The sequence below is a fragment of the Prosopis cineraria genome, unplaced genomic scaffold, assembly GCF_029017545.1.
Source record: "Prosopis cineraria cultivar Desert tree isolate PC_DT_omini unplaced genomic scaffold, ASM2901754v1 PC6, whole genome shotgun sequence".
Lineage (NCBI taxonomy): Eukaryota > Viridiplantae > Streptophyta > Magnoliopsida > Fabales > Fabaceae > Prosopis > Prosopis cineraria.
Window position 1 is genome coordinate 12,046,486 of NW_026555337.1, and position 12,166 is coordinate 12,058,651.

Here is a 12,166-nt window from a genome sequence, read left to right on the forward strand (position 1 = left end):
TCACGAGTAGAGTGACCAGCATGATGACAATACTGGCATATCACTTAACTATTGGAGCGAGATTAATAACCACGACCATGTCTACCTCGAGTTCCTCTAATATAACCTCCTCGTCTCCCACGAGTATGAACTTGAGGAGCACCACGTCTAGGGGCAGCAAAATGAGCTGTTGGAGTTCCAAAGTGAAGATTGGACAATTGACCATTCAACTGGTTCAGTTGCTTAAGGCGATTCTCATAAGTGAGTAAAGTAGCTTGAAAATCAACCCAGCTAATATTCTCCTTTTCAGCAATCTAGCATACAACAGGATTATAGTCAAAATCAAGACTTGCAAGCACTTGAGACACAAGGTCAGAAATAGCAACAGGACTTCCAACCATCAAAAGCATATCGGATACGTTTTTCATTTTTACAAGGTATTCAGGCATCTTCATTGTCCCTTTACAGGTTTGTTAAAGCTCCGTCTTGAGCATCATAACATGAGCTTTAAGTGTTGCAGCAGAAAGATCCTTGGTTGCTACCCAAAGATCATAAGCAGTAGGATAGTTGGTGAATTAAGCAGTAACCTCAAGGGTCATGGAGTTATACAACCATCCAACAAGTAGCTGATCATTAGCCTACCAGTCTTGCCACTTAGGGTTGATCTTCAGTTCATCATTATCAAAGATGTATTTAGAGGGAATTGATCTTATACTAACAATATGTCCTTCTAGACGATAGCCACGAACAATGGGAAGAACAGTAGTTTGCCACAGCATATAGTTGTCTCGGTCCAACTTGACAAAAACAATAGTTGAACTTAACAACAAAATTTTTGGCAAGGCAGTAATAATATTATTTAAAGCTGAAGGTTGATTTGTTCCAGCGACAAGAATGCCAAAAGTAGAGCTAGAGCCGGCACCGAAAGATTGAGCCATAGCTCTGATACCAAGTTAGCAGAATAGTGAAATATGAAAGTTATAATAATGATAAAATCAGCTATTATTGCTCTGTGCTGGACATATACATATATAAGGCAATACAACATGATAGTGCTTGGTACAAAAAGCAAGAAAAATAGAATGGTACAGTACACGTGTTAAATAAATACATAATATACAAAATAAATATCTTCTGAATGATAAGGTTGTGATAATGTAATTGGGCCAAATATATTAGACTGGATCAATAGAGTATTGGTCCGATTCATAGGAATCCCTCTTACACTATGTCCTTACCAAGCATTAAGACAACACCTTATTTTTCTTCACCATTCACATCACGTTCATTCTCCTTGTAAATCTGAGCTTGCAACAAGCTCTTTCAAGTTCTCGTCAGACACTAATGGCGACATCTTCAAAGTTTGAGCAAAGCCCAGGTCCCACCAATTATGGCCTCTTATTTGATACCACATCATCATCTTCTTCTTCCCACTCGTCTAGTTGATGCCACCTCTCCTAGGTTACGTGTTCCTCACGATCGAGAGTTTTAGATTTAGCATTGGAAGGCCTATAATTCAACAAGCTGTTTAATGAAGGAATGGCATGTACAATGAGGATCGTGATGAAGGTGATCATATAGACATACAAGGACGGGCTCAAGAGCAGTGGGAGGTGGCACTGGAGGGACCCATGTCGGAGGAGACATGCATGTTCAAGTCCATACTACGTTGCCTGAAAACCAACAAGTTGATACATGAATTTAATCATTTTAATCCTGAAAACTTATCTAAGTACGTCCATGTATATTGCTTTTGATTGTCAAATTCTACTTGCAAAAAGGAGCTAGTCGAGCCTTCTCCATCTTTAGGCATCAAGTTTCTCGCATCGACAACTTCGACGGCAATGACAATAAAGGAAGAGAGAGAAGAAGAGGGTCATTTTGAGCAAGAAGATAGAAATGTTTTTCTGGAGAGAGAAATGAAATGAGAGCGAGAAAGATATTGGTGACATGAAGAAAATGGTAAATTGAATTGCTGTTGTTAGTGCGTGCTGATAGAGAGATTGAAATTATTGTTCTTATTTGGTGTGTGAAGAAAGGGGATCCATAAAAAAAAAGCTTCAGTTAGGGGGGGAAGGGGAGTATGCAACGAGAGAAGAGGGTAGAGATGCAGAGAGAGAATTCTAGGCCCTACCTAATGGACATTTACTTTAAGGTAACAAAAGGAAGCTTGCCCCAAGGCCAAGTGTAATTGTCCGAGGTTAAAATGTATAAAAATAAATTTAGAATTTAAATCACTCCTAAATCTATAATTTAAGATCTAAATTACTATTTAATTCTTAAATTAATTCCTATCTTATATGTGTATATGTATGGACAATAACGTATTAATTACCCTATGCCTATCTTTCAAATGAAAAATCATTATACACACAGATGTATGTATATGTATGGATATGAAGTGCATGCATTTATATGCCTACAAGTGTCTGTTTATATACGAACACCCCCTAATGATGTGAGAAATTATAACGCAATAGATCTTGCAAAACAGAAGACAGGTAGAAACTTGGGCCATGCCATTTTATTAAATATTAGCTACATTTATTTTCAAAGGCAAAATCTAAAGATGGTCCATTAACAAATAAAGTTTATACATTAGTCCTCATTAAATTAATAATGACTCATTAAAAATACATATGCACATTCTGTGACATGCTATTATATATACCATGTGTGTTTTTTTATAAGTCTTATATCGAGAAACCTTAAAAAAAAAAGAAGTTTACAAGTTCAAGATTCTCATACCCAACATGTTAGTATTTTAAAATAGGTTTTTTCTTTGAACTTATACTCATAACATTGTATTAGTACTTTCACTGAGAGGCCGATGTTCATGGGGGGTTAGCCACAGCTAGTTTTGACTAGCAAAAGGTTAAGTGAAGTGTTGTGACAGAATTGAATAACCCATAAACTTGAGTTCCATATTTCTTATTGGGTGTTCCCCATTCTTAATACCATCCCACCAAGTAGACTAGCTTTTTATGATGAGTTCTTTTTTTAAATTTATGCTTGTAATAATGTTTGTCTTTTGCATTATACGAAGCTTGAAAAATATGGCCCAGACTTGCTTTAATAACTTTATTTAGCAATACGCATTGATGCTTGCATAAATGGTGCAAATTACAGGCGACGAAAGTGGATGGAAGGAGATTTGAATGATGCTTTATGTTGTAACAATTAGAGAGGTGCGAAAGCAATCATAGATCAAAACCCTAATGCTTTAACTGCAAAAATAACAGCTTCAGGCAGAACAACACTTCATATGGCTGCAAATCTGCAATGTTTGGGCATATCAACATAGTTGAGGAGTTGTTAAAATTGGTGCCTCCAGAATTCCTTGGAACTGATGATTCTTATGGCAATACGGCACTTGCATTGGCTACAAACACTGGAAGCATTCAAGTTGCAAAATGCCTCATAGAAAAGAACAGAGACATTGTTGTCTTTCCAAACGCATGTGATAATCTTCCTCTTATAAGGGCCTTTCATTTTTCTTACCAAGAAATGGGACGTTATCTTTATTCTAAAACTCCACCGTAATACCTCACAAGCCGTCAGGGTTTGAGGTTTCTGTTTTCTTGTTTACGTGCACGATGTTTTGGTACCTTTTTTCACCTTTCTCTCCATTTTTGTACCCTTTTTGTCAATGCATGCATGGTGTGACGATTTTATATTGTGTAAATATTGCTCTGGATTTGCTTAAACAATGCCCATAATTGCTTTTGTCATGTTCCAAAATATGAGAATGACCGGCAAAGGATATGTACCTAAACACACATCCCTTAAGCTTGATTCAAGAAATTTTTCTTTTCTCTTTTTTTTTTCAAACACTTTTTCATTTAAAATAAAACCTTAATATTTTTATGAAAATTCTAGCAAAATCTCCTATGTACATAAGATCTCCTGAATTTCTACAACATAAATTCTCAAACAAATATCATAGTAATCAGGAGCTTAGCTCCTCCCAACCAGTAGACAGATTCTACATCCAAATAAAGATCCTAACTATAGCCTATGTAGAGCTCCTAGAATTTAATTTATAGAATACAATTTTACAATTCAAATTTTACATAAAAAGGTAGTTTAATCTACAGTTTCTCTACTTCCTCGTTGGTGATAAACTCTTCAATGATTCGTAGGAGATTTAACATTAGCTAATGAATCTAAGACAAAAATATTATCTAGTGAATAACATCCCCAAAAATAAAATTTAGAGTAAAAATAATATACTCAAACAATTATGTAAAATAATTGAAAAGATAATAATTCAATATAACAAACTTAATAAATCTGTAAATCATAATCATAATTATAAATTGAGAGTGGACTGAAATTGTTTTATCAAGCTTGAAGAAAACAAATTACTCATATGTAAATCGAAGTAGTGCACTTACCAATTGAAAGCAATGAAATTTTAAATACCCAAGTTAATAAAAATTTAGAATTTTGAAGACTTAACAGAATAGGTAACAAACGTGGACACACAGTTCACGAGGATAAAATAACTAAACACGGTTGATGCTACGAAGACAAATATAAATACACAGTTCACAAGGATAAGTAACCAAACGTAGTCAAAGCTACGAAACAAACGTGAACACATAGTTAACAAGGGTAATACTAACCAAACGCAGCCCAAAGCCACAAAAATCAAATGCCGGTATGAAACTCACGAATAACAAACGTGAGAACAAAACTTACGGAACAAACTAACTAGTTATTAATTACAGCGCGCTACAGGCTAACAGAACTGCCATTAGCAGCAGTGTTCTATTTAAAATCCTCTTAAAAAACACATTTCAAATATGCGAGAAATAAATAATCATTTCTAAAAAAAATTTCATTTTTAATAATAAACTCGCAGGAATTGTTTCAAATCTTAAAACTTATCAAAATAATACTTCATAGTTAATGTATAAATTTGCATCAATTGAATAGTCAAGAAATTTCAGAGTTCAATAAACAAAAATTTCTTCATCAATCTTAAAAATATATTTCATTACATATACATACACATATCATAATTTAATTATCTTTATCATTATTATATAATTTTTAAAATTAAAATAATTTAATCAATAAAGTATTCAATATTCATAACAGTTGATAAAAAATAATTTATATAAAAATATAATATTTTTAATAACAAACTACTTTTATGGTTAAACTAATGGGGTCTTATTCACTTATCTCAAGGATTTCAAAATACATTTCGCTTCCAATATAATCTTCTTGCGACGATACCCGACCTTTAATCTCCAGAACAGTGACGGCGCAGAACAGGGAGAGACTTTGGCGAGCTGCACGAAGAGGAGAAACAAAGGCAAGAAGTTGAAGGTCCCTCCACAACACCAGCACAGCACAACGCAGCATCTAAGGAAGAAGGAAGAGGTCTGACATGCAGAAGGAGGAGGAAGAAGAAGAAGACCCGACGGCAACGCAGGGGAGGAGAAGAATCGGGACCGTGACAGAACTCCCTGCTGCAGACGAACGGCCATTTGCAAGCACACCGGCGACGGCTGAAGATAGAGAAGGGAGGCAGGAGAACAGAGGTGTGATCGGAGCGCTCTCTCTCTCTGTGTGTGCCACTGGTTCTAGAGAAGTCGGTAAAGGAGATGGAGAAGAGAATGAAAGTGTGCGTGCGTTTTTAATTCCAGATTGTTCTCTCTCTCCGTTTTAAGGGCTTTTCAGTAATTTGAAATGCTAAAACAAAATAAAATATCTACTGTATAAACCAACAAATAAAGACTTGAAAAATTCTCAATTGAGCTACTATTTCAATTTATAAATTATAACTACCCAAAATTTATAAAATACAATCAAAATATATTTTTATTAATTTTTAATATTATTAGTTAATTTATTAATTAATTTTTTAATTAATTTATATATATATATATATATATATATATTTTTCAGGGTTATTACACTTTCTGTGCCTACCGATGATGAACTTTCGGGTAAGGAGTGGATGCGAATTCATGGGATCGCAACTTTGGACACTGCTATTCTCAGCCCGAGTGAACTTGTGTTCTTGGAAACCATGGATCTATAACTGTCAGTATCACTTGTACTTAACTATATACAACTTTGGAGTATTTCAAATGTTATCTTTCTTTTTCATTATCGTTTGTAGATTTTGTTTATTTTCTCTCCATTTTTCAGGTTCTAGTATGCTGCAACATATATTGGGACAGTGATAGGATCATTGATTTTATACCTATTATGAAGGATTGTTTTAGTTAAAACTTAAAAAGTGATAAAATTGTGAACAATTTACGTTTCTTGCTAAAAATACCTTTGATGCATTCTCTCTTCTTTTCTATCTTGTAATCAACGTGGGAGCATCTCCATTAACCAAAGCGGGGGCAAGTAATAGGGGTTATTTTTATTTAAAAAAAAACAATACATGCAGTAGATAATAAAGATTAGGTTCTTATAAAAAAGAAATAAATTAAAGGAAGAATTACATTAAAATTTCTCATAATATAATTAAATATTATTAGATCTGTTAACAACTGAATATAGTAAAGGTGACGACTAAAAATAATGGTAAGTCGTTTTGCTATTTGCAATATAATTATCAATAGAACTTATAATATTAAATTATATAAATTGTTACATCCTTCTTTTATCTCATTTATTATTTATGTATTATTTTTACCTGGGGAAATTAATTTACTTTCATCCATTTAAGATATCAGTGTACTTCCAACCCCAGCTATTGTCTGCGCGGACATCCAGCAAGAAGACAGAAGTCAGAGAGCAAAAGCAAAATTTAATGAGCCAGGTATGTATATATGTTACAGACAGAAATAGAGGTCAAAGCCTTTTGGCCCGGGGTATACAGAATATATCTCACACCCCAAAAATCAAATGCGATCGAGATATGAACACAAAACTCATATTTTTAAATTTTAATTGAAAAAAATTTTAAATTAATACTTTAAACACATTAATAGAATGATTAAAATTTTTTAATATTAAATCAAATATTCAATCTTAAAAGAAATGTAGGGATCCTACTTGTAATTTACATGAAGAGCTTAAGGCCAAACTCTAACATAAGTACAAAGTTCAACTTTTCATCAATTTAGAAATTTATCTAAAATAATTCTTCTACTTCAGTTCAACAATAAAACTCTTCAATAGATACCTCGAGACACAAATTCAACTATACCATCTGAAATAAAAAATGTTTTTTTCAATGAACAACGTCCCAAATTAACATTAAAGGAAATTAAAAGAAAGAATTATAAATGAAAAAATATGAATTTAATTAAAATAGTTATTTAGAATAGTAGGAGTACATAACTCAAATCAAATAATTTTATTTAAGCATTTAATCTAAAAAATATCCTCATATGATGATAACACAATAATCAAATTCCACTTTATAACTCTCAAGCTTGTATCAAACAGTTAGGAAAAATGCACATCTTATAAAAAGAAATCAATTCATGAAAATCAACTTGTTTAATAAAATTCATTTAAAATAAAAAATTTTAAATTATCTTTAAGAGGACTTTTCAGAACGGAGGATAACAAGCGTGAACACACAATTTACAAAGATAAATAATAAATAAACATGGATACATAGTCCACGAAGGTAGGTAAACAGTCAAGTGTGGCTAGAAGTCACGAAACAAACGTGAGCACAATGCTTACGAATATTCATCCCTCCGTTCCACATGCGTTGGCCTGCACACGACGCTAGTACCTCCTACACACACTCTGCTAGCTAGGTATGTCATGGCGCTCCAAGAGTTAATGGAACCGTCATTAGCAACTAACATTCTGATTCAGTCTCACACTTTAAATCAAGCATGCATGAGTCATAACAATAAATCATTCCTTAATCCATAAACTCAAACATTGCCAATATATTAAATAATGGTAGATACTCAATTGTAAAATAATTTTAACTTTTCTCATAAAACAGTGTACGATAAAAATATTTTTACTTGTGATAGTTGATAACAAAATTAAAATATATTGATATAAATAGTCATGAATGTACTTAAACATTATTATGAAGAAAATAAATTTACTAATAAGTCATTTGAGATGCTATTCATTTACTTGTAATGTTACCAAGTGCAAATTCATTCTTTAGAGTCAAATCTTTCTTCTTCTAAGCACCCTGTTCAACATAAAAGATAATTCAATCATCTTTTACTTAAGTTTAATAAAACTCTTTACAATATCAACACTACCATGATCACTTAAGTTTTTACTAAATATAAGTTATGTCTTGATCCTCCAATCTCTACTAAACTTAATGTATGTATGTATGAATCTCTCTATTTGTGGTTTGGTGTGTGAGAGAGAGAGAGAGAGAAAACTAAACTTGTGTGTATACACCACCCTTAATTACGTTAAAATTTTAAAGTTCTTCTATCATGCATTTTATCGAACACTTTAGGTGTATTCTCAAAATCAGTCCTAAAACAACATTATCATTTATAATCAACCATGCAATTTCCCAAAAGCTAATTCGTCTCACAATAGCTTTACAATAATAAAAAAAATCTTCACAAAACTCAAGTTAAATTCATAAATAATTAACACCTAAACCAAATATGTCCTTATAAAGTTAATAAAATATACAAAAGTTCACAGCCAAACAAAACTTATTCTAATAGATACTATTTATCAATCATCTTGCAGGCACCATTGCTTAAATCATAATAACAAGTTCATTCCTTTTCTAATCTCCTTATAATATACAATAAAATTTTATTCGACTTCCTACAAATTCAACAAACTTCCTCCTCACATTACTACAAAATTCGATAGGGATCCAAAAATCAATACATAAATAACAATTTAGTACTTAAATTATTAATAAAAATATTCTCTTCAAAACTCTATTTCTAATTTCAATTTTTTTCAAACATTTTATCAAACATATCATGTACATCTAAATTCAAACAAATATCAAGTCCCTTCATTTTTTAGATCCTTTACCAAAATTTCTCAACATCAATATTTAGCTTAACCAATTTTACTAAATTTTGTTCTTTCAACCCGAATTCAAAATAAATTTAAATCCACACTACACCCTAACTCCAAAAGTCTGGAAAAAAAAAAAAGAAAAAAAGAAATCCAGCTTGCCCCTCTTCCTCTATTCGAACATACGTAGCAGCAAGCAAGGGGAAAATCCAAATCTTTGAAATTTACACACACACGCACAGCAACATGACCAGCAAGAAGAAGGGAGTTTGAAGCTCCTCACCTGCAACCAGCGACGGCGGAAGCAAGCAAGAAGAAGAGAGTTAGTTGTATAACCATGGAAGAGGAAGAAGGTCCATCGCACACTTGGACAAAAACAAGCACAGAAGAGGAAGAGTGGCTGAAGGAGAGATTGCTGAAGGACACCTTAGCAACAGACAGAAACAGGGGAGGGAGATTTCTGCCCCATCCAAGCCGCTGCTCGCACAGAGGAGGAGGAGGAAGACACCGGTGCTCACACGGTCGCCGGCGATGAACAGATAGGAAAAGAAGAATGGCGAACTGAGGATCAAATCTGTCGCTCACATCTCTCTCCACCTCTCTCGGTCATGACTGGAATGAGAATGGGAAAAGAAGTTTCCGATCGCGGTGCCTCTGTTAATCTGCTTCTTCTTTTTTTTTTTTCACAAAGGGGCAATATAGTAATCTCCACTAGAGGCTGAAACAAATATAAAACACCTCTCTAACATCTGCAAAAATTCAGATCAATGACCCAATAGATGAATGATTGCAGAATTTCACTCACCCAACAGCCTCTCTTGTCTTACTTGTTTCAAAAATTAATAAAATACAATCAAATAATTTATCATCAATTTTAATCTTACTTAAATTCATAAGTTATTACAATTTACTCTAAAAACTTTAAATAAAATACAATCAAAATTTCTTATCATAAATTTAATTCTACTAAAATTCTAGAGTTATTAAAATTTAAGTCAAAATACCAAGAGCAAAATTAATTAATTAGTTATTATTTTATCTTAAATTTTTTGAATTTACACCAACTCCTCTTTGATGTTTAAATAAAATTTATTGCATTATTTGAAATTCTTGAATTTTCTGGTCATCACAAAACACTATCATTTATTTCAATTTTACTCAATTTCTGGAGTGTTGTGTTACATTACCACTAAGCTACCAATCCATTGTTATGTCTACTCCAAAAACTAATAAAATGGAAATAAATCATATAATTATAAATTTTAATTTAAGTTAAATTTTAGGATCATTACATATATATATATATATATATATATATAATTGTTTTTTAATATAAATAACTTAATGGTTTCACCCAATCCCTGTGCAACCCTAAGGTTAATATTTTAACAGATTAATTCAAAACAACTTTGTTAGCTCTTCAATAGGTTGACAAAAAAAAAGCTCTTCAAAAGAATACTTCTATTTGAAATTTGTTCAGAGGAAAAAATACACAAGATTTGGTTTTAATTAAGAAACTTGAAATAATGACAACTAAGGACTGCTCCTAATAAGATTAATATGAATGAAATCAGGATTTTTTTATAAGATTTTCAATGCTACCTGAAACATAGGGGGATGAGTACTGAATTTAAAAACGTAAGTTTATGATGAAATCTTGATTTGACATTAATTTTCTTATGATATATTTAATTGAAACTTCTCATGCATGTTGCAAACAGGGCATGGTTTACTACAAAGTTTCATTAACTTTGATAATGTTATGGGTACGTATTCTCACTTTGACATCCCTTCAACGAATTGGATACTTTTTCAAGCGCACTCTTAATTCTCATAACAAAAAAGATGAATGTGCGTTACGTGTCATTGGGAGGAGGAGTTAGAAAATACAAGAGCTCAAGTTGTTGCAGCACAAGCGGAAGAACTTCTTGAACTAGTTTGCAAGAAATCAAGGAAGGCATACGAGAAGAGAGTTTTGGAGGAGGCTTTATATGTCACACCCTGATATTAAGGATATGATTGGTATGAAATATGAGAAGAACTCATATTCCATAAGCTTAAATAATCAAAAATTAAGTTAAGATTTGATATATATAAGTTATATATTAATAGGAAAAGATCGTAAAGCTTTAAAGGTTTTGTTAAAATTTCGACAGAATCTCCCTTTTAATTTGGACCTCCCAAAAATTTTCACCAACAACAACAAAACCTACTAACCAAACCAGCAAGGAGACTAACTCCATTCCAGCAATTTAGATAATAACAAAATAAGACTAGGACCTAATTATGGTGTATGTGTAGCACTAAGTTATGATTACAAAATACAATATATAGTTTTACCAAAAAATATTATACAATATGCTTCCTCTTTTCCAAAAACAAAAGGGGCCCTCATGATTTGTAGAGGCACAGAATCAGTTATAATAATATTGAAACTAAAAAAATTACCGATGAGTAGCGTTCAATCAAAAATATAAAAAAAAAATATGAAGATATTAAATAATAAATTTAACTTCAAATGACTTAATAAAAAATAAATTATATCCTTAAGTTAGAAATAAGTAATGATTTTTTCTCCATAATATGATTGTTAAAATTAAACAATGCCAATAGAATCACATATATGTATTAAAATTTTTATTACTCATAAAATATAAAGATTTCCAATATTAGGACAGTTTAATAAAGTATTTCATAGAAATTACTAGAAAAATAATAATTTTAATTCGAAATTTTAGGAGGGCTTATTAATAGAACAAATAACAAGCGTGGACACACAGTCCATAAGGTTAATAAAACCAATCAAGCGTTGACACACAGTCCACGAGGGTAAGTAGTAACCAATAAGCGCAGCCAAAAGCCACGAAACAAGCACAACAGGAGCCACAAACCAAGCGTAGATATGAAGCCCACGAAAACAAGCGTGAGTACGATCTTCACGAATAATCGTCCCTCCATTTTTATTGCATTGGCCATCGCACAGGGCTAGCATCTCCTATAAGCACCTTGCTAGCTAAGTATATCATATCGCGCCAAGGGCTAACAGGACTACTATTAGCATCCAGTGTTTTGAACTCAGTCCTCCTCAATAAAATCAAGCATGTATGGAGCGAGAGAGAGAGAAACATTTTTAAAATTTTCTCTATCAAATACTATTCAACCATCATTTCCTAATGTCCAAATTGATCATTATTTCCTCCATACATGTGTCATTATGTTAAAATTTTAT